The following is a 24310-nucleotide window of genomic DNA, read 5'->3' on the forward strand; positions in this document are numbered from 1 at the left end:
CATGAGGGGAGGCTTATCTTGACCACCTAAAGATTACAGCAAAAGTTAAGCTGGATCCTGCTCAGTTACAAAGCCACCCAAAATCAAATGAAAAAAAGCAAATTACTGGGGATGCTGGAATCTGAAACCAAAAGAGGAATTGAAGGAAAATCTCACTGGGCCTGGCGGCATCTGTAAGGAGAGAAAAGAGCTGATGTTTTGAGGTAACAAGGAATTTAGATAAAGGAGAGCCAGGGGATGTGATTTATTTAGATTTCCAGAAGGCCTTTGACAAGGTGCTACATAGGAGACTGTTAAATAAGTTAAGTGCCCATGGTGTTAAGGGTAACATCCTGGCATGGATAGAGGATTGGCTGACTGTGAGAGTGGGGATAAAGGGGTCTTTTTCAGGATGGCAGCTGGTGACTAGTGGTGTGCTTTAGGGGTCAGTCCTGGGAGAACAACTTTTCACAATATACATTAATGATTTGGAAGGAACTGAAGGCACTGTTGCTAAGTTTGCAGATGATACAAAGATGTGTAGAGGGACAGGAGGTATGGAGAAAGCAGGAGGGCTGCAGAAGGAATTGAACAGGTTAGGAGAGTGGGCAAAGAAGTGGCAGATGGAATACAATGTGGAAAAGTGTGAGGTTATGCACTTTAGAAAGAGGAATGGAGGCATAGACCTTTTTCTAAATGGGAAAATGCTTAGGAAATCAGAAGCACAAAGGGACTTGGGAGTCCTTGTTCAAGATTCTCTTAAGGTTAATGTGCAGGTTCAGTCGGCAGTTAGGAAGACAAATGCAATATTAGCATTCACGTCGAGAGGACTAGAATACAAGAGCAGGGATGTACTTCTGAGGCTGTATAAGGCTCCGGTCAGACCCCATTTGGAGTATTGTGAGCAGTTTTGGGCCCCATACCTAAGGAAGTATGTGCTGGCCTTGGAAAAGGTCCAGGGGACGTTCACAAGAATGATCCCTGGAATGAAGAGCTTGTTGTATGAGGAATGTTGAGGACTCTGGGTTTGTACTTGTTGGAATTTAGAAAGATGGGGGGTATATTATTGAAATTTACAGGATAGTGTGTGGCCTGGATAGAGTGGATGTGCAGAGGGTCTTTCTACTAGTAGGAAAAGCTAGAATCAGAGGGCACAATCTCAGGCTAAAGGGACGATCCTTTAAAACAGAGATGAAGAGGAATTTCTTCAGCCAGAGAGTGGTGAACCTGTGGAACTCTTTGCTGCAGAAGGCTGTGGAGTGTCTTTAAGACAGAGGTAGATAGGTTCTTGATTAATAACGGGGTCAGGGGTTATGGGGAAAAGGCAGGAGAATGGGGATGAAAAAAATATCAGCCATGGCTGAACGGCAGAGCAGACTCGATGGGCCAACTGACCTAATTCTGCTCCTATGTCTTACGGTCTTATGGAGTCCAGATGACACTCTGTCAAAGTTGACAAAGTGTCACCTGAACTCGAAACATCAGCTCTTGTCAAAATCAAATTTCTTTCAAACTATTTTATAGGTACACTTGAAAAGCAATAAAACTCCTCCTTGTCCATTTTAGAGCTTTCAGCAATATCATTCCAACAGTTACGAAACTAAATATGATATACATGTAAATCCACCCCCAGGCTCACAACAACAGCCATTGCATTACATCAATAGCCAGTCTTGTCTTGTCTTCCAAAGATTTCTTTCATGTTTCTTGTAAACAAAAATCCAGGAATACTATCGTGCATAAACACAAGCAAATGCTGTCCAGCTAGAGGAGATATTTCTTAGAATTTCCTGCAAAAGCAGATGGTATTACTCTAGTACACAAGAACAAGTAAAGGTTAATTAGTCAAACAGGAAACTTTTACTTCTGTGGAGGATATCCAACTTTACAATATCAGTAGCTCAAGTGATATAATACTTCCTGCCCAAGCAAAAGGTCTTAGTTTTTAGTAATAAAGTTGCATATCATTCAGATCTGTATGCTTCAAATGGTTTCTTATCAATTGCTTCTTTTCATTCCAAAGGGAGTGAAACTGACACTGCCCATCTTGCTGCACCTAAATAAGGTATCTTGTTGTTCTCTCATGTATGCTAGAATGTGCTGAAGTTGGCTTAGTTACAGTGCCATAGACTGTCTGTTATAATGCCATAAACTGTGTGCTTTTGGACATTAAACAGCCTAACATGGGGACAGAAGAGGTTCAAAACCTTTCCAACTAGACTTGTGCCACCCATCATGTCTACCCATCATAGTTATATTGTGGTGGCAGGAACACGTGTTGAAAATATTTTAAGTGTAGAATATTTTAATTAAATAAGGACCCTGTATATTTTGCAAAAGCCACCTTTGATTTTCCAATGCTCCGACACTCACTCACCAAGTGCTGAACCCACAAAGCACAATGTGGTGGTACGTGGCAGGAAGGTGCCCTCAATAGTAATATTTAAAAGGATACTGCAGTGCTTACAGGCTAGTTGTTGGTTTATAATTTCAGGCAGTTGCATGTCTTCTGGACATTCTTTGGTGTGTTTTATCACTCTGGCAAGTTCATTTGTCTACACAGAGAAACATTTAACTTGTGTTGTACAGCTGTGGTTGGCAGCTTCACAGATAGTTTGGCTGCAGACATGGGTGGCCTCATAAGGATGCCTTCGGGGTTGAAGGATGAAAAGGATCAGCAAGGAAGACATCAGAGAGCAGGAGGGAAGCAGAGGCGGGCAATGTGCAAAAGGCCACATCTACAGCATACATTCAGGGAGCATTTCTACATTAAATTTACTTAGGTACAATGGAATAAAGCACCTTCACTGTCACTGAGCAATTTCACATGATGTGATTACCATTCGTAAAGCATGGTTTGAGTCCAATCTGTGGTCAATTAATGGAAATACAATGCAACCCACATTGTTTCATCCTGTCACGTCACTCAGGAGAATTGTTAAGAAGCTGTTTTTGTCTGGAACTGTTTCTTGGCCCCTGTAGTTTTAGTGACCTCGAGGACATTGAAACGCACAGTCTTACTGAGGGGCCGACACTCCCCCACAGTCACACTGTCCCCATTCTGCACATCCCTGAAGCAGGGCGACAGGTGAACAGGCATGATCTTATGACGTTTCTCAGAGCGGTTGTGCTTCCTGATGTAGTCTCTGTGAATAACAATGGTCTGCTGCATCTTCATCTTAGTCGTAACACCTGTCAGGACCCGGCTCTGGATTGACACATTGCCTGTGAATGGACACTTCTTGTCAATGTACATCCTATCAATGGCCTCGCATGGAGTCTTGAGGATGCAACATGTATTTGTCACTTACTTAATGATTGGCTTTTAGCTATCCACCTTGTGGAAGAGGGATATAAGAATGTACAAGTACCTAAAAACATAACTAGTAGAAGCAAGTGCAGGTCCTCGAGCATGCTGTGCCATTTTATAGGATCATACCTGATCTTCAACCTTACTTCCACTTTTTCATCTGATTCCATAGCCTTTCAATCCAGCAAAGTCTAAAAACATGCTCGAAATTATGGGAAATAACGGAGAGTGAGAAACTTGCTAATTACTGAATAATAAGTACTGGAGAAATTAACAGGATTACAGGTCAACAAATCTCCTGGTCTACATACAAATGCTTTAAATGCAGTGATTGAAGATATAATTAATATATTTAGGACTTTGACCTTACAAAATTTCCTGGATTCTAGAATGGTCACAATGTATTGGAAGGGAGCAAATATAACCCTGTTTCAGGAGGAGAATTAAAGGAAAGACCGTGAAATTTGGGTATTTAGCTAACATGAGTGATCATGAAAATCCACTATTAAGGTGTCAACAGACAGTCAGAAAAATCATAATACGATTCGTGTCATCATGGATTTATGGAAGGGAAATCGTGTTTGACAAATTTAGTCAAGCTTTTTGGAGATACAACAGGGTAGATGAAAGGGAATCATCACATCAGAAGGAAGCCATTCAGGCCATCGAGACTGCACTGACAATAATCCCACCCAGGCCCTATCCTCGTAACCTCTCCCTCCCATATTTACCCTGCTAGTCCCCCTGACACTGAGGGGCAATTCAGCATGGCCAGTCGACCTAACCTCTACCTCTTTGGACTGTGGGAGGAAACCGGAGCACCCAGAGGAAACCCACACAGACACAGGGAGAACAAGCAAACTCCACACAGACAGTAACCCGAGGCCAAGATTGAACCAGGTTGCCTGGTGAGGCAATAATGTACCACCATGCCGCCCCATTCAGTAAGGTGCCACACAAAAGGTCGTTACACAGGATAAGGACCCATGGGGATATGGGTAATATACTTACATGGATGGATAATTAATTAAAAATTTTAAAAAGCACAAATAGGATTCCACAGGTCATTTTCAAATTGTCAGTCTGTTATTACTGGGTATCAAAAGAATCAGTGCACAGCCTCAACTATTTACAATATGTTGATAGCACAGAGGAAGGCAACCAAGTGTAATGTAACCGAATTTGCTTATGATAGAAAGCGAGGTAGGTAAAAAAAGTAAGCTGTGTAGAGGACATGAAGGACAGAATTTTCCCAGCCCCATGGGGGTTGGTTCAGGAATGAAGGGGATGAAAAGTCCCAGAAATGGATATTAGGTCCATTTATTTTTTGCTATTAAAAAGCCTTTTAAACAGATTCATGTCAAAAGATTGACAATACTGCCAGTCATAATTTGCAAAGAAATGACCCAGACTGAGAAAGCAACTTTTGTGCAGTTTTTTTCCTAAAATTAGCATTGCCAAGCCAACAGACAAAAACATGTTACAAGGGCAAGCAACAGAGATTATAACAAGCCAGCCAAAGACTTCATGTTTTAGTTATGAAGACAATGAATCAAGAGTGTTTCAGCAAAATATAAGCATCTTTTCCTGGAAAATTGACTATAATGGACTTCAAGGAATGGGAAATTAGTAGAGAAAGTAAAAGAAAAATGGAGAAGTTTCTGGGCAGATGCAATTCATAATTTAAACAAAGGCCACAGTCTATAACCAGATATAAAAGAAGCTTCATCAGGCAGTTTGGCTTGGCAATTAAACAAAAAACAAATTTACTCCCCATCTCCTGAAAAAGTAAGAAGTCTCACAATACCAGGTTAAAGTCCAACAGGTTTATTTGGAATCACGAGCTTTTGGAGTGCCACCCAACTGATGAAGAAGCAGCACTCCTGAAAAAGGGCATAGAAGATTGAACACATTAGAAACCTGACTAGCAGTCAAAGGTAGAAGACCTGAGAGGAGATCTCAGAGAGAGAGCCCCAGTTAATCATTAGGAGAATAAGATACAACCACTGAAACTAGCCCCATTTAGTAATTGGATGACATCGTTAATAGAATACTTAGATGAGGTATTGGGGAAATGTTTATATGCTGGAAGTAATGTAACATATTTGTGCATTCTGATGTTAGAAATCAATTCTGGGTGTAAAGAGCCACACAGCTGCCGTTTATTATTTTCTTTCTCAACCAGTGAAATCTCTATTAATTTTTCTACCCATTTTAATTTTCCTGTAATCATTCTAAATACGTGTCCCTGTTAAATCTGTAAAGTTGAGTACAAATAAACTAACCCCATTAAGCTTATCCATATTTTGAACCAGACATTTGTTCTCATAAAGTCATTTACAGCACAAGAAGAGGGCTTTCAGCCCATCATACCTGTGTTGGCCATCAAGCGCTATCTATTCTAATTCCATTCTCCAGGACTTGGTATAGAGTCATAGAAGTTTATTGAGGGTGTAATTAGTAGGATAGATAAAGGGTAACCAGGAGATGTAGCATATCTGGATTTCGGAAAATGTCTTTCCATAAGGTGCCATACAGAAGATTAATAGACAAGATAAGATTGCATACAGTTGAAGCTAATACACTCACGTCTTCAGTAATTTTTACAGTCAGGGTGTTTTATAAAAGGCAGATTCCTGCAAGGCATATTTTTCAATCAAAAGGGATTCTACTCCTGTATTGTGCAGCTTGTATGTAGCCATCATAAAGGATAATACAAGTGCATGTATTCGTAAAGCTGCTATGATGTTCATTCTTTGGTAGTCTCAAGTTCTGCTGTTCTTTCTATCACATAGCCTCAGTGGTTGGGTTCAGGTGACAAGAGATACGCACTTAAGACCTGTCTGATGACCTCAGTGAGGAATTCCCTCACAGAGGCACAGGAGATAACCAGAGCTAACAATATCATGGGAGCCTCCTACTTCCCCAAGCCAACTGATTCCTACCCTGATTTAGATTCAGGGCTGTGGAGCCAACTATTAGTTTATCTCATAATAGACCATAGCTCACCCTTATTTATAGAAAGTCTTCACAACTACTCCATAAATGGATTGAATGTTATTTTGTTAAACCTTTCAGAATTTAGAAACTTAATTTTATACATAACTCCATCTAACAGCATATTAAGAATTGACGAAATCTAGCTAAATGAGCTAAGCTTATTAGTTGAAACCATATTCTGTTGTTTGGAAATCGAGTCCTGAGTAGTTAAAAAAATGACTTACACAACTCCATGTTAGAAGGGTGCATCAGGCACGAGGTTTATTGCTTCCAAAATAAACTGTTTCAATATAAATAAAAGCATCACTATTTCAACAACCACTTCATCTCAAACTAACCCTTGCTGAAATAACAATAATGTCTGCATCTAAATATTTTCAGTTGCCAAGATTATTTTGTAATGTCACAAACTGGAAGTATAAAAAAACAACTAAACATCCAAAACTATCCTAATTGGTAGAATCTCAAATTGCACTCAATTTTTGTTACATTTCTATTGCTGTCAAAATTAACCTGCATGGCTATTTGTGCTGATTGTATATCGCATGGACACAAGGGGCACATCTGAGCATTGTATATAAGGCAGAAAGTCCAGCAAGTGTAGCCTGACCAGGGTTAAAATATTGCTACCGTCCCTCACTGCAATTACTGAGCTGAAGTTCAGCCTCTGTGTATAGTTTATTCAAATATTTCAATGTTTTTCAGCCATTTGTAGGATAATTTAAGTAGTTTTATTGAGTCAGACTCTTTGGGATGTGGGGAAGATGTAATATAAAGGGTCAATGTTAAATATATAGTCTACATCATCAATAGAATCATACAGTGCAGAAGGAGACCATTTGACCCATCAAGTCTACACTGACCACAATCCCGCCCAGGTCCTATCCCCACAGCTGCATGTTTTTACCCTAGCTAGTCCCCCTGACACTAAGGGGCAATTTAGCATGGCCAATCAACCTAACCCACAAACATCTTTGGACTGTGGAAGGAAACCGAAGCACCCAGAGGAAACCCATGCAGGCACGGGGAGAATGTGCAAATTCCACTCATGCCGTAACCCAAGCCAGTATCAAACTCGGGTCCCTGGAGCTGTGAGGCAGCAGTGCTAACCACTGTGCCACCATGCTGCCCAACATAGGAACACATGATTACAGAGTATAGAAAAAGATAGTTCCATGTAGAGCCTTGTGCAAAGTTTACCTTTTAAACAACTAGCATGATGTTCAAGAAAAGATAGACGGCAGAAACCTCCAACTTGGCCATGTCTGTGATTCTCCGGTGCCACTGTGTGAATGCAGTTTTGGCTGAACATCAAATTCTCCATTTTCACTGGCAGTGGGGCAAGTATGAATGAGTTCGGAGAATCCTGCCCAGAGTTTGTTCACCTGCAGCCTTACTTGTACCATTTACAATAGGGTCAAGTCTTTTTGCAACAGCAAAAATCCCAGAGTGTCTCTTCTAAGTCACCCGCTACAATGTAATCTGAATTAATTCATCTTTTAGGTCTCCATATATACAATTTTCTGCTGACCAATATCACTAATTAATAAAGGAATCTATGTTCTCTCCCAGTTTTTGGGTGCACCTATTGAATTTTGTTTGTTCTATAATTATGTTTTTCCAAAGACTGAAATATGTATTGAAGGCTTTAATAACTTCTTCATATGATGCTGTGTCTTTATTTATGTTTTGTCTGACCTTAAGGTTGTCTGCACAATTGCATATGGTGTAAGTAGAATAAGGTACTGACCTGCTCCTCGCTAGTCTTCTCTGCTAGATATTGTTCTGCACCTGGCAAACTGGTGGCACTAGTTCTCATTCAACTTGGCTGGACCCAGATCATCCCTGTGGCCAATGTACTCTGGCAAAATACTTTCTTTCCATCTCTTCCTTTTGTTGTTTCTTCTTCTACAGTACGGCTAAAGATTTATCTCTACCGTTCTTATCCTGCAGTCATTTCTCTTGCTGCGCCTTCCTTTCACTGGGCTCTTCACTTGTTCCTCCTTTCATCACCTTTAACTGCTACTGCCATCCATTATTGTTGTTTTTGGTTTTCAAGTAGTCCTGAACTTACAGATAAGGCTGGAGGTAATTCTTTTTACAAACTTTATCTTTTATTGAACATTACGCTAACTAGTTACAAGTGGACTCTGCATGAGCTTCTACATATAATTTTCCCTCTCCATTCTCTGTTATCATGTGACCCTACTGATTGTGTTAACCATATATTTACATATTTAACATTAATCTTTTAAACTACAGCATCCAGAAACATAGAGTAGAATCCATAGAATTCCTACAGTGCAGAAGAAGGCCATTTGGTCCATCGAGCCTGCACCGACAACAATCCCACCCATGTCCCATCTCTGTAACCCCAAATAGTTACTTTGCTAATCCCCCTGACACTTAGGGGCAATTTAGCATGGCCAATCAACCTAACCTGCACATCTTTGGAGTGTGGGAGAAAACCCAGAAGAAACCCATGCAGACACAGGGAGAACATACAAATTTCATACAGTCACCCAAGACCAGAACTGAATCTGGTACCTGGCGCAGTGAGGCAGTTGTACTCACAACAGTGCCACCCACGGAACACAGTCACGTCTTGGATATTCACATGTCCCTCACTTCTCTCCTTGTAATATTCAATGGGGCTAATCACGTGCCAAGTTGCTTTGAAGTGGCAGACTGTAGGAAGTCCTGGTCTCAGTGCTGCAGTCCTACCCCTCGCCCATTTAACAACAACTATTACTGGAATGAGGGAAGAATTCAACTTCACAAAGACTATTTAGATTCTTTGGCATAAGGCTGGCAGCTGACATATCTGGGCTGCAAATTTAGTTCCTGCCAGCTTCAATGGTCTCCTGCTGAATAATTGCAGGAGTTTACCAGGAATCCATTACCCAGATATATAACAATTATTTCATCGCCAACCAACTGCTAAGGTCTCTGTCTTCAACTTCCATGAAGACCGGACACATATAAGACAGGGATAATGTAGCTACATACTCCACAATTGGATAATGAAGGATGACTTGAATTTCAGTTATGGGCATAAGTTCCAGATTCGGGGCATTGTGTCTTTATATGCCCTACTTGTGGACAGAATTCCCACCCACCTGATAAAGGAGCAGCACTCTGAAAGTTAGTGGCATTTGCTACCAACTTTGGACTTTAACCTGGTGTTGTGAGACTCCTTACATAAGTTCCAGATCATGGAACATACCACATCAATATATAAATAAATATATGGGCCATTATCTGACTGGCAAAATTGTGACGATTGGAGAGCCATGGGAATCAGTACTGGGGCCTCAACTATTTATAACTTTAATCAATAATGTGGATGAAGGGACTGAATGTCTGTTGCTAAATTTGTTGTTGGTAGAAAAAATAGGAAGGAAAGTAACTTGTGAAGAGAAGACAGGGAAGCTGCAAAGGGATAAGTCAAGCAATGGACAAACATTTGGCAGATGGAATATAATTTAGGAAACTGTGAAATTGACCACTTTGGCAGGAAGAATAGAAAGAGATTATAGAACTTTTGAGATATAAAGGGATCTGGGTGTACTAGTTAAAGAATCACAAAAAGTTAGTATGCAAGTGATTAGGAAGGCAAAAAGAGTGTTGTATTTTATTTCAAGGGGAATGGAATATAAAAGTAGCAATGTTTTGCTACATTTTTGGGGGCAGTTTAGATCGGAGTTGAGGAGGAACTTCTTCACTCTTCAGGGGTGGTAAATCTCTGGAATTCTCTGCCCGTTGAAGTGGTGGAGGCTACCTCGCTAAATATATTTAAGTCACGGGTAAATAGGTTTTTGACAGACAAGGGAATTAAGGGTTATGGGGAGAGAGCAGGAAAGTGGAACTGATCCACTTCAGATCAGCCATGATCTTATTGAATGGCGGGGCAGGCTTGAAGGGCTAGATGGCCTACTCCTGCACCTATTTCTTATGTTCTTATGTTCTTGTGTACAGCATTAGTGAGACCACGTCTGGAGTACTGCGTACAGATCTAGTCTCCTTATTTAAGAAAGGATAAGAATGCATTAGAACCAGTTGAGAGAAGGTTCACTCCACTGATACTTGAATGGGTGGGTAAAGCTTATGGGGGAAGATTGGACAGGTTGGGCCTGTGTATTTTGGAGTTTAGAAGAATGAGGTGTGATCTTATTGAAACATTTAATATCCTGTACAGATTTAGCAGGTGGGTGCTGAAAGGATGTTTCACTTTGCGGGAGAGACCAGAGCCAGAGGACACGGTTTTAAAATAAGGGGTCTCCTATTTAAGATGGAGATGTGGAGAATTTTTTTCTCTCAGAAGGTGATAAGTCTTTGGAACTCTCTTCCCCAGAAAGCAGTGGAGGCTGGGTCATTGAATATTTAGAGTCATAGAGGTTCACAGCATAGAAACAGGCCCTTTGACCCTACTTGTCCATACCGCCCTTTTCTCTTTTAACCACTAAGCTAGTCCCAATTACCCACGTTTGGCTCATATCCCTCTATTACAGTTCATTGGGAGTGAGTGGGAATGTGGAGTTGAGGTCACAGTCGGATCAGCCATCATCTTATTGAATGGCGGAACATGCCCAAGGTGCCAAATAGCCTTCCCCTGCTCTTAATGTTTGTAACCTGTCCAGTCAAATCTGTGATTTGGGAGGCGTGTCACTTTCCATTCAACATCTCAGGAGGTCATTGAATAGATACTCAAAGTAAACATCCCATAACCAGCATTTCCCAACATATGAAAAATCAATTCTAAATGAAAACAGCAAAGAAATTATTTGAATCCCATTTTCACGTCTGGCCATCTAGTTGGGGTGGCGCTTGCTAAGCATTGTTGGTTATGGAGTCTTGATCAACTTTAGCACAGTTGGACGTAATTTATTTCTAAATGCATGTTGGGTGGTCCAACTGACCTTGAAGGTGGAAGGAGGAGAATGTCAGTTATTAAATGACCACTGTAGAAAAATAAACACTTAGATGTCAAGTGAGGACATGTTTGATCCAAACTGTGACACTGCCAATGTTTGAATAACCTTTGCAAATGCTGTTTTAAAGGTCACACATAAAAAAAGGCCATTTCAGCAACATTGTTCACAATGCTGGTTGCTTGCAGAACTGTCAGGGACTGTCAGCATTTTCAAAAGCGGGTAAGAGAAATTTGAGAGGGATTAAAAGTAAGCATGTGGGGGCGATTCTCCGAATTTTGCTACTTTTGTAGTGCAGTGTGCCAGGAGAATCTCACAGAGGCCAATGTGTGGGATTCAGGCGTGCGTTCCCACCCCAATAGCGTCTCCCAGCGCTGGATTTCTGGTGGCATCAGCTCCATGCCAGAAATCGGCAGGAAGGCACCATTGTTGGGAGGGGGGGTACGGGTGATGGTCTGGGGGCCAGCAATCAGACTGTGGGGGGGGTGGGGGAGTGGAGGACCAGCGACGTGGGAGTCAAGGGGCTGGCCAGCGATTGAGTTGGCCTGCAATTGGAAGGCCGGCAGAGCAGGGCTACCATGCATGTGCCGATCTCGGCACTGACGGAACAGGGGTCCACCCAGCGTTATGTTGCTGGCCTCTCCAGCCGGAATAGGCTCCACCCACTGATTTTTAATTATATACATGCTAGTGACCTCTGCGGTGCACGGAGTCTGGTAGATTCTTCTCTGAACTCCCACTGAAAGAAACAGCGTGAATTACTCCAGTTTTCACGCAAAGTCATCACTTTGTATTTTTTTGGGAGAATTGGTTTTATTTAAAATTAAATATTTTAAATATCAACCAAAATGCCTGAATATTCCTGGGGGTTTTGGAATCTCAGCTTCAGGGCCTTATGGAGATCCCAAACCCATGCATGTCGCCATCTGTGCAACCTTCCAGAAGACAGATTCCAATGAGCAACCTCCACACTTAAGTTCAATGAAGGAAGCAGGTAAGGTGGGACATGAGAGCCCTGAACACAGTTCAGATGACATCCCCACTGGAAGAAATGGATGCTGGTGATGTTGGTAAGGAAATGCAAAATCACGAGGACACCTTAAAAAGAAAGTGTCTTCCGAACAGTGCAATACATTTAAAAATAAAGAATGGATACAGCTGTCAGGAAAAAGTCTGACAACACCAGGTTTTAGTCCAACCGATTTATTTGATAATATACTCACTAGCTTTCGAGGTTTCCCTCTTCGTCAGGTGAATGGAGAGTTCTGGCCTCAGACAGAGCATATAAAGCACAGACAGTTTAGAGATTACTGATTAGAATGCGAATCCTTACACCTAACCTGCTGTTTAAGACCTGAAGTGGCTGACAATGTGAGTGGAAGGAGCACTGATCACAAGTTACAGAGATGTGTATTGTCTCCAGACAGTACAGTAAGTGAGGTTTTGCAAACCCAGGCAGATAGTGCAACATGAACCCAAGATCCCTGTTGAGACTGTCCTCATGTGTGCGGAAATTGGCTATCAGTCTCTGTTCAGCGACTCTGCGCTGTCGTGTGTCGTGAAGGCCGCCTTGGAGAATGCTTACCCGAAGGTCAGAGGCTGAATGCCCGTGACCACTGAAGTGTTCGCCAACAGGAAGGGAACAGTCTTGCCTGGTGATTGTCGAGCGATGTTCATTTATCCGTTGTCGTAGCGTCTGCATGGTCTCCCCAATGTACCATGCTTCGGGACATCCTTTCTTGCAACGTATCAGGTAGACAATGTTGGACGAGTTGCAAGAGTATTTACCATGTACCTGGTGGATGGAATTCTCACGTGTGATGATGGTATCCATGTCGATGATCCGGCGTGTCTTGCAGAGGTTGCTGTGGCAGGGTTGTGTGGAATTGTGGTCACTGTTCTCCTGAAGACTGGGTAGTTTGCTGCGAACAATGGTCTGTTTGAGGTTGTGTGGTTGTCTGAAGGCAAGAAGTGGGGGTGTGGGGATAGCCCTGGCGAGATGTTCGTCTTCATCAATGATATGTTGACTTTTTACTGTGTTTACGCCAGTCCAACGCCGGCATACCCACATCATACAGCTGTCAGGCCATTGTTGTGGATGGGAAAAACCTTCACAGAATTTCTCTCCGTTGCGGCCCTTTAATCCCCAAAGCTGCAGGATGGGGGAGTCATTGGAGTCATCAATTGCACTCTGGCCATCTCCAGGCACTTGCCATGATTCAGCCACATCAGGGACCTGTCTGATGGCAGGGAGACCTCGCTGACTTCACAAACTTGATGCAAATGGGCACTTGTTCTGACTATCTATCTGTTGCTGCCAATTGGGAGCTACTACTGGTTTGATCCTGACTGGCGAGATCAGTCAGAGGTGGGAATGAGTTAGGAAGGTGAACCAATATGCAATTTTTCTCAATTTGTTCCCCATCCCTCCTCCTAACCAACCTCCCTGGGACCAAGAAAATTCTGCCCAATGGTTTTGCTTGTTTTCACATCCCACACATTAATCATATAATGATAAAACAATTTTCTACAATATGAATGTGAATAAACTGAAAACAGGCAAACTGTTCAGCCTGAAGACAGACTTTCTGTTTTTTAAATAAAATGGATGGGTTAATACTAAACACCAAATTAAAATGTGATTTGGTATGAAATTAAATAATAAAACTTCACCTCATCTCATCTTTGCTTCACTAATCTTTCCAATCTTTCTGCATCTCCAATTTCCGTCCGAACATTTTACTGAACTTTTCTCCTTTTTAATCTCTTCTACATTTTGTGCTATTTCGTTTAACATTTAGAATATTTAATTTAGCTTTCTCCTTCTGCTTTCTATCTTCTTTGGATGTGGGGATCAAAATTTTCTTTTCAATCATTGGATGATAATTGTTGTTAAAGACAGGGTCTCCAATGAAATAAAATTTCAGATTGTAAAGCATGACACAATTGCATTATAATTGCAATATCTGACAATATAATAATTTTAAAAGCTGGAAATCGCAGCCACGACGAGTAAACTTGCTTCTGGCAGTCTGAAGGTTAAGGTGCATTGCTTGTGACTTTTTGACCAATTCTGAAACTGCAAAGTTAATTGAACATAATCAAGTTCACCTCATTTCAAATACAACTTTATTTGATCAACTTAGAGGGACATTTAGTCGGGGTAAATAAGCAACTTGTATGATTAGAATACAAATTCAAAGACAGGATACCACTGTACCATTTCCTGTATTTCTCAATGCCTAGAAATTTTGATCCAAGTATATTCTTAATCAGGTATAAATAGACTTGGCAAATGAGTCAAATGTTAACCAGAATTTTGCTCTGTAAGACATTGAACAGATCTGTTAAAGCCTAACCCATGTGATCATTCTTCTTCTTTTTAATTTCTATTGATTTCAACAGTCAAACTTTTCTAAGAAAAATGATTTGACACATGGTGTTTCTCTGCGAAGGAAAAGGTGCTTTTCTTCAGAAGTAAAAAGAAGTGATGATGAGTTGGACCACTATTATTTGACGACTCACACATGACAATGTAGAAACAATGTTTTGAGCAGACTTGTCTGTACACAAAGTTTTATAATTTGGGACATGGACAGGAGAATTATCGGGATTGCAAACAGTTTACATGACATATGTCAGCGGCGCTCTCAAGTGTCAGCATAAATCATTAGTGTTTAATAGAAACTGCTTTAACTAAAACAGTGAAAAAAAATTGCACCTGCCATTTACTCAAATAGGAAAAACACTCCAGCACATATTTAGACAAAATCCCTGCCAGTTATACTGTTCCTCGCTAAGTACTGTCTGATGTAAGGCTGGAAAAAATAGGCTGACAGGAAATGTGCATGAGGGGTTTATACAATTTTTAACAAAAAGTCCAACAGAAAATGTGAAATGGAAACATCTTGGTAATTTTCAACCAGCTGTCTTCCAAAGACAACTTTCCTTTGACAGACTGACATATTCAGAGTTTCATTACTGAGCACAATCACTGTAATTTGGCATCTACCACAGGGGGCCCAATTCTATTCGAAGAGCAGCTATGTAGCATGGCAACTTGATTTGTGCTGGTGGTGTGTAGATTGCTTAACATGCGATTGAGCTTCCGCATTCAGATGACACATGTGTGTACTCACTCAGAAACTGAGCACCAGGTCATTGTTGACTCCTTCTCCAAAGCATACAAGAAATTTGGCCTTTCACTAAACACCAAAAAAGCTAAGGTCCTCTTCCAACCAGCTCTCACAACACAACACCTCCCCACATCAATTAAGTTCAATGATCAGATTCTAGAAAATGTGGACTGTTTTTCTATATCTTGGGAACCTGTTCTTGATGAAGGCAGATCTAGACAATGAAATTGATCTTTGCCTCACGTATGCTGACAAAGGAAAAGAGCATTTGAGGTCCAGAATCTCAAATTTGAGCCCGAAGTCATGGTATATCGGGTAACAATGATTGCCACTCTCCTATAAGTTTTGCAGATTTGGACAGGCTACAGTAGACACTTCAAGGCAGCAGAGGAGTAACATCAGAGGCATCTTCACAAGATCTTCAAATCTGATGCCAAAAAAGACGGTCCAACAACAAAATATTCTCTCACACCAATGTGCCCAGCACCAAGGCACTAATCATTGAAGACCAGCTTGACTGGGTGCAGCATGTCATTTGTATCCCTGATAAAAGATTCCTGAAGCAACTGTTCTACTCAGAATTTGGCTGTGGCAGGAGTCTCTTAAGAATGTAGCAAAAATGCTTTAGGGATGTTGAAAAAGCCCCCCTTAAGAAATCAAACATCCCATCGAATCATAGCAAATGCTGGCTTGTAACTGACCAAAATGGAGAAGGTTATTTGGGAAGGCACCAACTACCTTGAGACACTATGTTGGGAGCAGAGGTGAAGTCAAGGCAGTGGAGAGAGCTCACAACCCTCCAAGCTCCTCACGTCACCGACGCTTCACATACCCCAGATGTGACAGAGTCTGAAGATCACTCATTAGACTTGACATTTCAGAACCCATTGAACTGGAGTGGAAGCAAGTCATCCTCAATCCCGAGGAACTGCTATTGATCAGTTGAGCATTCTCCAGATAAAACGAAGGCAAGGAAGTGGATTTTAGGACATCAGAATGTCACCTTGTATCAGTAAAAAAGGTGTTCAATGAATCTCTTAACAATTAAAATACATTACAATATGAAAATGATAGCAATTCTTGTGCTTATATACTACTGTACCCTTTTTGGAGAACAATCTGGATCAGCAACTAGGGGAAATATTCTCAGATATTCCTAAATGGGTTGTGTTAAAAATTCTCAATGTAAAGCCATTAACTTGCAAACATCTACAACTGTATTGCCTTTCAATGATTAAAAAAAAAGCCCCATGGTGCAGAATGCAATCAAAATTAATATACATGAAAGAAAAATCTGGTGGATAGGAAAGGATTCATTACAGAGCCACTTCCATATTACATTTAAAATATCCCATTATTACAACTGCTCCACATCCCAATATTCCAAGTATATTGAAATAAAGGATTATTGTACTGAGAATTATGGAATGATATGGCACAAAATGAGTACATTAGGTCATCATGTCTGTGCTGCCTATTTAATAGAGCTTTGCAATTAATCTCACTCCCCTCTTCTTTCCCCTTCGCCCTGCAATTGTTTCCCCTTCACGTGCTTACGCAATTTTTTTTGAAAGTTATTTAATCTGTTCCCTCAACCTTTTCAGGTAGTCCATTACAGGCCACGATGATTCACTGCACATAATTTTTTCCTCATTTTGCTTTGTGCTTCTTTTGACAATCACCTTAAATATGTGCGATTTGGTTACCAACCCTTGTCCCCCTGAAAACAGGTTTTCCTTACCAGTATTTATTCTATCAAACTCAGCATGCTTTTGAACATCTCCATCAAAAACCCTTTTTAACCTTGTCAGTTCCCAGGAAAACATGCCCAGCTTCTCCAATCTCCTCACATAACTTAAGTCCCTCATCATTGATCCCATTCGCTTATGCACCCATCTTAAAGCTTTGGCATTCAGTTAATGTGTGATATGCTATGCAGGATATTCCAGCTCGACCTAACCAGTGTTTAATAAAGCTCTTAGTATAACTTAATTTTATAAACTTTCCATGCCTCTTCTACATTTCTCTTTCTGCAGATATTGCAAAGTTCCTTAGTTTTCACTTACTTTCTATCCTTTTAAAACTTAAGTTTGGTATCCCTTATTACTATTTTCCGAATTATTCACTCACTTTGTCTCTTTCTAACCCTTCTAATGATTTATGTCATGGGCTTTGTCATTCAATGGGATAGATCCGTTTAGAAAAACAATGTGGCATTTCTGGAGAGTCATTAAGAGTGGCTCAATATAACATTTGTATGATCAAATCTCAATACTTGCTCGTTTTGAGCTAAATTTTCCTTGCAATAAAAACACTGATCAATTAAGTATATTTGGCACAGATTGACAGATAATTTTGGCACAGATTGACAGATACCAATGAGTGGTAGTGTTACCCTCATAAGTGATCCTTGCATCTATTATGACCTGCACGTCATTTCAAACAGAGATGCAAAATAACATGGTTACCAATATGATGATGATGCTATTATCACAAGGCTATGCCTTTTTATTTTCAACTGACTAGAAATCTTGCATTTTGAAATAAGATAGCACAAACCACTTAAAAATGTTGGGTCACATTTCAAGTTAAAGGTGAGAAACAATTAGACACCTTTAGAGAAGTGTGAAGAGAGAGACATTTCCTATAATTCAAGGACCCATCAAAACTTTAGTCACACTCTAAAGGAGAGACATTAAAATGCAAAGGGCTACATTTGAAATAATGGCTGCCACAGGCAGACACACTCACAACTCTTATGACATACACAATGGGTGAAGTATTTCAAGCCTGTCTATAGCAAGCGCAGAGAGAGATTGCAAGAACATTTTCAACAGAGGAAAGAGACTGAAATTTGGGCTCTCTCTCTCTTTTAAAACAGGAGGATCCACAAAAACAACTAATCCAAATTGGCAGCAACATTTATAAATCTATACCCCAAAGACAATTGAAGGATGCTTAGCCATACACTCTGTTAATCTTTTTTTCTTACCTGAATTCAAACTTCCCTATTTCTGATATCTGAGCAATTCAAGGACCCATCAAAACATTAGTCACACTCTAAAGGAGAGACATTAAAATGCAAAGGGCTACATTAGAAATAATGGCTGCCACAGGCAGACACACTCACAACTCTTATGACATACACAATGGGTGAAGTATTTCAAGCCTGTCTATAGTAAGCACAGACACAATTTACTTATTTTTTCATGGGTTTAATGGTTAAAAAGTTTGATCTATCTTGTACTCAAGAGAAATTTGTTTGCATGGCTCCTTATTGCTCACAGCTTAAATAGTTAAATATGTTTTGATTTGGAAAGAGCGTATCCTTATGAAAAAGGAACTTAATTCATTGTTGTGACCAACTGGGATGGTCGAGTAGAGGTGAGCCAGATCCCCTCTTCTCACCTGGTCATAACAAAATTGGGGGCTCATATTCAGAATTTTTCACATAGACTGATGAATGAATCAATGTAGGGAAAGCAAATTTTTCCTTCAAAAACAATTGAAAAACGGTAAAATCCTTTCATAAGTCTATAATATTAAAGTGCTAAAACATCCACATTCAATGTCAATGCTTTCATCGAGCAAGATGAGATAATTGGCAACAAGTTAAAACACTGTCCTTGGAATAATCAAAAAATGTAGCTAGAGGTGGCATTCTGCCTGAAAGCCAGAAAAACATAAATTTTAAATTGGGTGGCAAAACACCGAGAAGAGGAAATTAAGGCAAAACACCGGGAGGCAGGAAAGAGAAAAAGAGAGAGTGAAAGATATAAGGAAAGGGAAAAAGAGATAGAGAGAGAAAGGAAAAGGAAGAAGAAAGAGAGGCAGGAAGAAGGAGAGGGAATTCCATGAAATAGAAAAAAGGGAGTTTAAATTACAGCAGCTCGAGCTAAGAAAGAACAATCACATTGTGTCCATTAAAGATGTCACCAGCTCAGACTTAAATGCTGAATTATTCATGTTTACTCAATCCATCCCTAGGTTTGATAATGAGGAGGTGGATGCCTTCTTTATCGCTTTCAAAAGAGTAGCACGGCAGTTAAAATGTCCAGCCCAACACCTGTTGTTGCAGAGTAAGCTGGCAGGAAAAGCTCACAAGGTTTACACCCTCTTACTCTGCGAAAGTGCACCAAACAATGAGGAAGCAAAAAGGATCATTTTAAGAGCACACTAGTCAATGCTTGAAGCATACCATCAGAAACTCTGTACTCTCAAAAAATTACCTGACCAGATGGACCTTCATGGACTAATCTTCTGAGAGGAGTTTGAAAATTCCATGCCTTTCCCAATTTGAATTCACACAGAGGAACAGAGAGTAACGAGGGCCAGGCAAGCAGCAACTATAACTGATGATTATGAGCTTATCCACCCTCATCGCAAAGGAAAGCTTTCCCTAGTCACCTCCAAACAACTGAGGTGGATAGATGGTGGGAATAATAGAAAACCGAGCATCCATGAGAGAGAAGCGACAGCTGGCCCTCTTCAGGCCAGAGAGAATGGTGTTGAGATGAGGAATAAGACCAAGGAGCCTGTGTGTTTTAACTGCTGCAAGACAAGACACCTTGTGCTGATTGCTGGAGGTTATGGGAAAAACCCACTGGATCTGTTGGGACACACAAAACCCCACAGAAAAAAATTTGAATTAGACAGTGCATAGCAGACCAGGTTATAGCTGGCTGCGGTAGCAAATCCATATAAATGCACCACTGTGAGTGCGGGTATGATTAAAAATATCCCTGAGAGTTACAAGGATTTTGTACCAAAAATAAGAATGTCTGCATTTGCCCAAAATAAGCAGTAAGCCTACAGTGTGATACGGAGGGAAACAGGAGCTAGCAAAACTCTGCTCCTGGGAAAAGTCATGGCCTTCCTACCAGAGGGTGCAGTAATTGAGAAGGTGTTGAAAAAGAAGGCAAAAAAAATTCCAGGGCCAGAACCTTACAATCAAATGCCTACATGCTGGTCTTCCTACCAATACTGGGCGAAACCCTGAAAGCCCGTACAGTGGCCCATACAGCAAAGAATCTTGAGGAGGTAAACTACCTAATTGACACCCCTGACTGAAGGAAAGGAGAAAGGTGGTGTCATATCAATATAATAAAACAGTATCATGTTTGAAAAGGGGACAAGCAGGTCACACTCTGTCCATGCTGGCCTTCATAGCGAGGGGGATTGAATATAAAAGTAGGGAGGTCTTGCTGCGGCTGTATAGGGCATTGGTGAGGCCGCAGCTGGAGTACTGTGTGCAGTTTTGGGCGCCGCACCTGCGCAAAGATATTTTGGCCTTGGAGGGAGTGCAGAGGAGGTTTACTAGGCTGATACCGGAGTTGAGGGGGTTGAGCTATGAGGAGAGGCTGAATAAACTGGGCTTGTACTCGTTAGAGTTTAGAAGAATGAGGGGAGATCTCATTGAGACGTATAAGATGATGAATGGGATGGATAGGATAGAGGTGGAAAGACTCTTCCCGCTCAAAAAAGACAGTAGGACTAGGGGGCACAGCCTCAAGATAAAAGGGGGGCAGTTTAGAACGGAGTTGAGGAGGAACTTCTTCACTCAAAGGGTGGTGAATCTCTGGAATTCTCTGCCCGTTGAAGTGGTGGAGGCTGCCTCGCTAAATATTTTTAAGACGCGGGTTGATGGGTTTTTGATAAGAGAGGGGATTAAGGGTTATGGGGAGAGGGCGGGAAAGTGGAACTGAGCAGCGACAGATCAGCCATGATCTTATTGAATGGCGGGGCAGGCTCGAAGGGCTAGATGGCCTACTCCTGCTCCTATTTCTTATGTTCTTATGTTCAATAATAACAGACCTAAAAAACGAGAGGAATAGTGAGGATAAATTGGAGAGAGATTTGGATGAGGCATGGATACTCTACTATCCTGCTGGCACAGTAATAGTCTCATAACACCAGGTTAAAGTCCAACAGATTTATTTGGTAGCACGAGCTTTCGAAGTGCTGCCCCTTCATCAGGTGAGTGAAGAGTTCAGTTCAAACCAGAGCATATATAGAGACAAACTCAATTACAAGATAATGGTTTGAGTGTGAGTCTTTACAGATAATCAAGTCTTTACAGGTGCAGACAAAGTGAGTGGAGAGAGGGTTAAGCACAGGTTAAAGAGATGTGTACTGTCTCCAGCCAGGACAGTTAGTGAGATTTTGCAAATCCAGGTAAGTCATGGGGGTTACAGATAGTGTGACATGAATCCAAGATCCTGGTTAAGGCCGTCCTCATGTGTGCGGAACTTGGCTATCAGTCTCTGCTCTGTGATTCTGCGCTGTCGTTTGTTGTGACAGCCGCCTTGGAAAACGCTTACCCGAAGCTCAGATGCTGAATGCCCGTGACTGCTGAAGCTTCCCTTGACTGGAAGGGAACATGCCTGCTTGGTCAATGTCGAGCGGTGTCTATTCATTTGTTGTCGTAGCGTCTGCATGGTCTCCCCAATGTACCATGCCTTGGGATATCCTTTCCTGCAACATATCAGATAGACAATGTTGGTTGAGTCACAAGAGGGTGTACTGTGTAACTGGTGGATGGTGTTCTCACATGAGATGATGGCATCCATGTCGATGATCCAGCACATCCTGTAGACGTTGCTGTGGCAGGGTGTCGTGGTCACTTTTCTCCTAAAGGCTGGGTAGTTTGCTGCAGATAATGGTTTGTTTGCGGTTGCGCGGTTCTTTGAAGGCAAGTAGTAGAGGTGTGGGGATGGCCTTGGTGAGATGTTCATCTTCATTGAAGGCATGTTGAAGACTATGGAGAAGATGACTTAACTTCTCCACTCCAAGGAAGTACTGGACGACAAAGGGTACTCTGTCCGTTGTATCCCGTGTTTGTCTTCTGAGGAGGTTGGTGCGGTTTTCCACTGTGGCACTTTGGAACTGTTGATCGATGAGTTGAGCACCATATCCTGTTTTTATGAGGGCTTCTTTCAGTGTCTGGAGGTGTCTGTTGCGATCCTCCTCATCTGAGCAGACCCTGTGTATATGGAGGGCTTGTCCATAGCGGATGGCTTCTTTACCATGTTTAGGGTGGAAGCTGGAGAAGTGGAGCATCGTGAGGTTACCTGTGGGCTTGTGGTACAGTGAGGTGCTGAGGTGGCCATCCTTGATGAAGATGCGTGTGTCCAAGAATGCAACCAATTCGAGAGAGTAGTCCATGGTGAGTCTAATGGTGGGATGGAACTGCTAGCAGAAAGAGAAATTCTAGTGAAATTGGACACCATATTCACCCAACTGAATGCAGACTAACAAGGACAGAAAGTAAAACAGGGAAATAAGAATACGATCTGAACTGGTCTTGTATACTTTAAAATGGAACATCAGTAAAACAGGGGAATAAGAATACTGATCCAAACTGCTTATTTTCCCTTCTGGGCCTGACAAGGGTGCAGATACTGGCACTTAAAAACATCTGTAGAGACAAGCTTCACCCCATCAGTTTAGCTCTACCTAGGTAGATGTGGGAGGGGTAATATCTCTACCACCTAGGTCCAGAAAAACAGATCCAGATTCAGGAGGAGATTAACTAGATGCTGGAGCTTAGCAGCAGTAGCTGGAGCTCCCCACTTGTACTTGTGTCCAAGCCAGACAGCTTCACAAGGCTCTGCATTGACCATGAAGACATTAATGCAGTGACTAGGGATGACCCCTACTTGATACGCAGCTTGGAAGACCACACTGATTGGGTAGCTAACACAGCCTACATTGCAAAGATACATTTACTCACAGATATTGGCAGGCTCCCTTGACTGCCCGCACAAACAAAATCTCTGACTTTGTGACTCAGGATGTGTTGTACCAGTGTCTAGTCATTGTATATGGACTCAGAAATGCCACAGCCATCTTTCAAAGTCTGGCGAAGCAGGTAGCAGTGGGCTTATCCAATTGCAGAGTGAACCTAGATAATCTCCTAGTATCCAGTGACACAAGAGAAAATCACTTAGCAGACCTCTTCCAGAAACTCAGCAGACCTAGAGTCCTGCTGTATTGATCTCCTTATTTAAGAAAAGATGTAAATGCATTAGAAGCAGTTCAGAGAAGGTTTGCTAGACTAATACCTGGAATGGGTGGGTTTTCTTGGGAAGAAAGGTTGGACAGGTTCGGCTTGTATTCACTGGAGTTCAGAAGAGTAAGAGGCAACTTGATTGAAACCTCTCTGTTCCTGAAGGGTATTAACAGGCTGAACATGAAGAGGACGTTTCTTCTTATCGGAGAACCTAGAACTAGGGGTCAGTTTCAAAATAAGGGATTTCTCATTTAAGACACAGATGAGGAGATTTATTTTCTCTCAGAAGTTCATGAGTCTCCCTTCCTTAAAAGGCAGTGGAAGCAGAGTCTTTGAATATTTTTAAGGCAGAGTTAGATACACTCTTGATTAACAAGTGGTGAAAGGTTATCGGGGTAGGCAGGAATGTGGGGTTGAAGTTATAAACAGATCAGCCACGATCTCATTGAATGGCGGAGCAGACTTGAGGGGCTGAGTGGCTTACCCCTGCTCTTCATTCATATATTTACATGGTCAATCTTGCAAAGTGTGATAAAGGCAAAATACTGTGGAAATTGGAACCTGAAAGAAAAACAGAAAATGCTGAAAAATCTCAGCAGGTCTGACAGCATCTGTGGAGAGAAAATAGAGTCAACGTTTCAAGTCTGGATGACCAGTTGTCAGAGCTAGTTTTGTTTCTGTTTTTATTAGTAAATTCCCTCCTACATAGGACATGTGGTGGTCAAGGGTAAGTACTGTCCAGAGACTCAAAGGTACAAGTGATAGTACAATCTCCCATTCCCACATCAAAATGGGAAATCATAAGATTTTCATGGATGTGTAGGTTTTGCTGCAAGTTTGTCCCAAATTTCAACTGCCCCATCGTCAGACCTACGATAGGAAAACAGCTAAAGTAGAATGGACCAAGAAATAACAAACAGCTTTCAAGAAGCTGAAAGTAATT

At 41.4% G+C, this 24310-nt stretch overlaps 1 pseudogene; it reads right to left on the reverse strand.

The window, feature by feature from the left end:
• Positions 1-2917: 2917 nt before the first annotated feature.
• Positions 2918-3235, reverse strand: LOC145343533 (small ribosomal subunit protein uS17 pseudogene; annotated as a pseudogene).
• Positions 3236-24310: the final 21075 nt, after the last annotated feature.

This window comes from Carcharhinus amblyrhynchos, chromosome 5, assembly GCF_965287045.1.
Source record: "Carcharhinus amblyrhynchos chromosome 5, sCarAmb.v2.hapA, whole genome shotgun sequence".
NCBI lineage: Eukaryota > Metazoa > Chordata > Chondrichthyes > Carcharhiniformes > Carcharhinidae > Carcharhinus > Carcharhinus amblyrhynchos.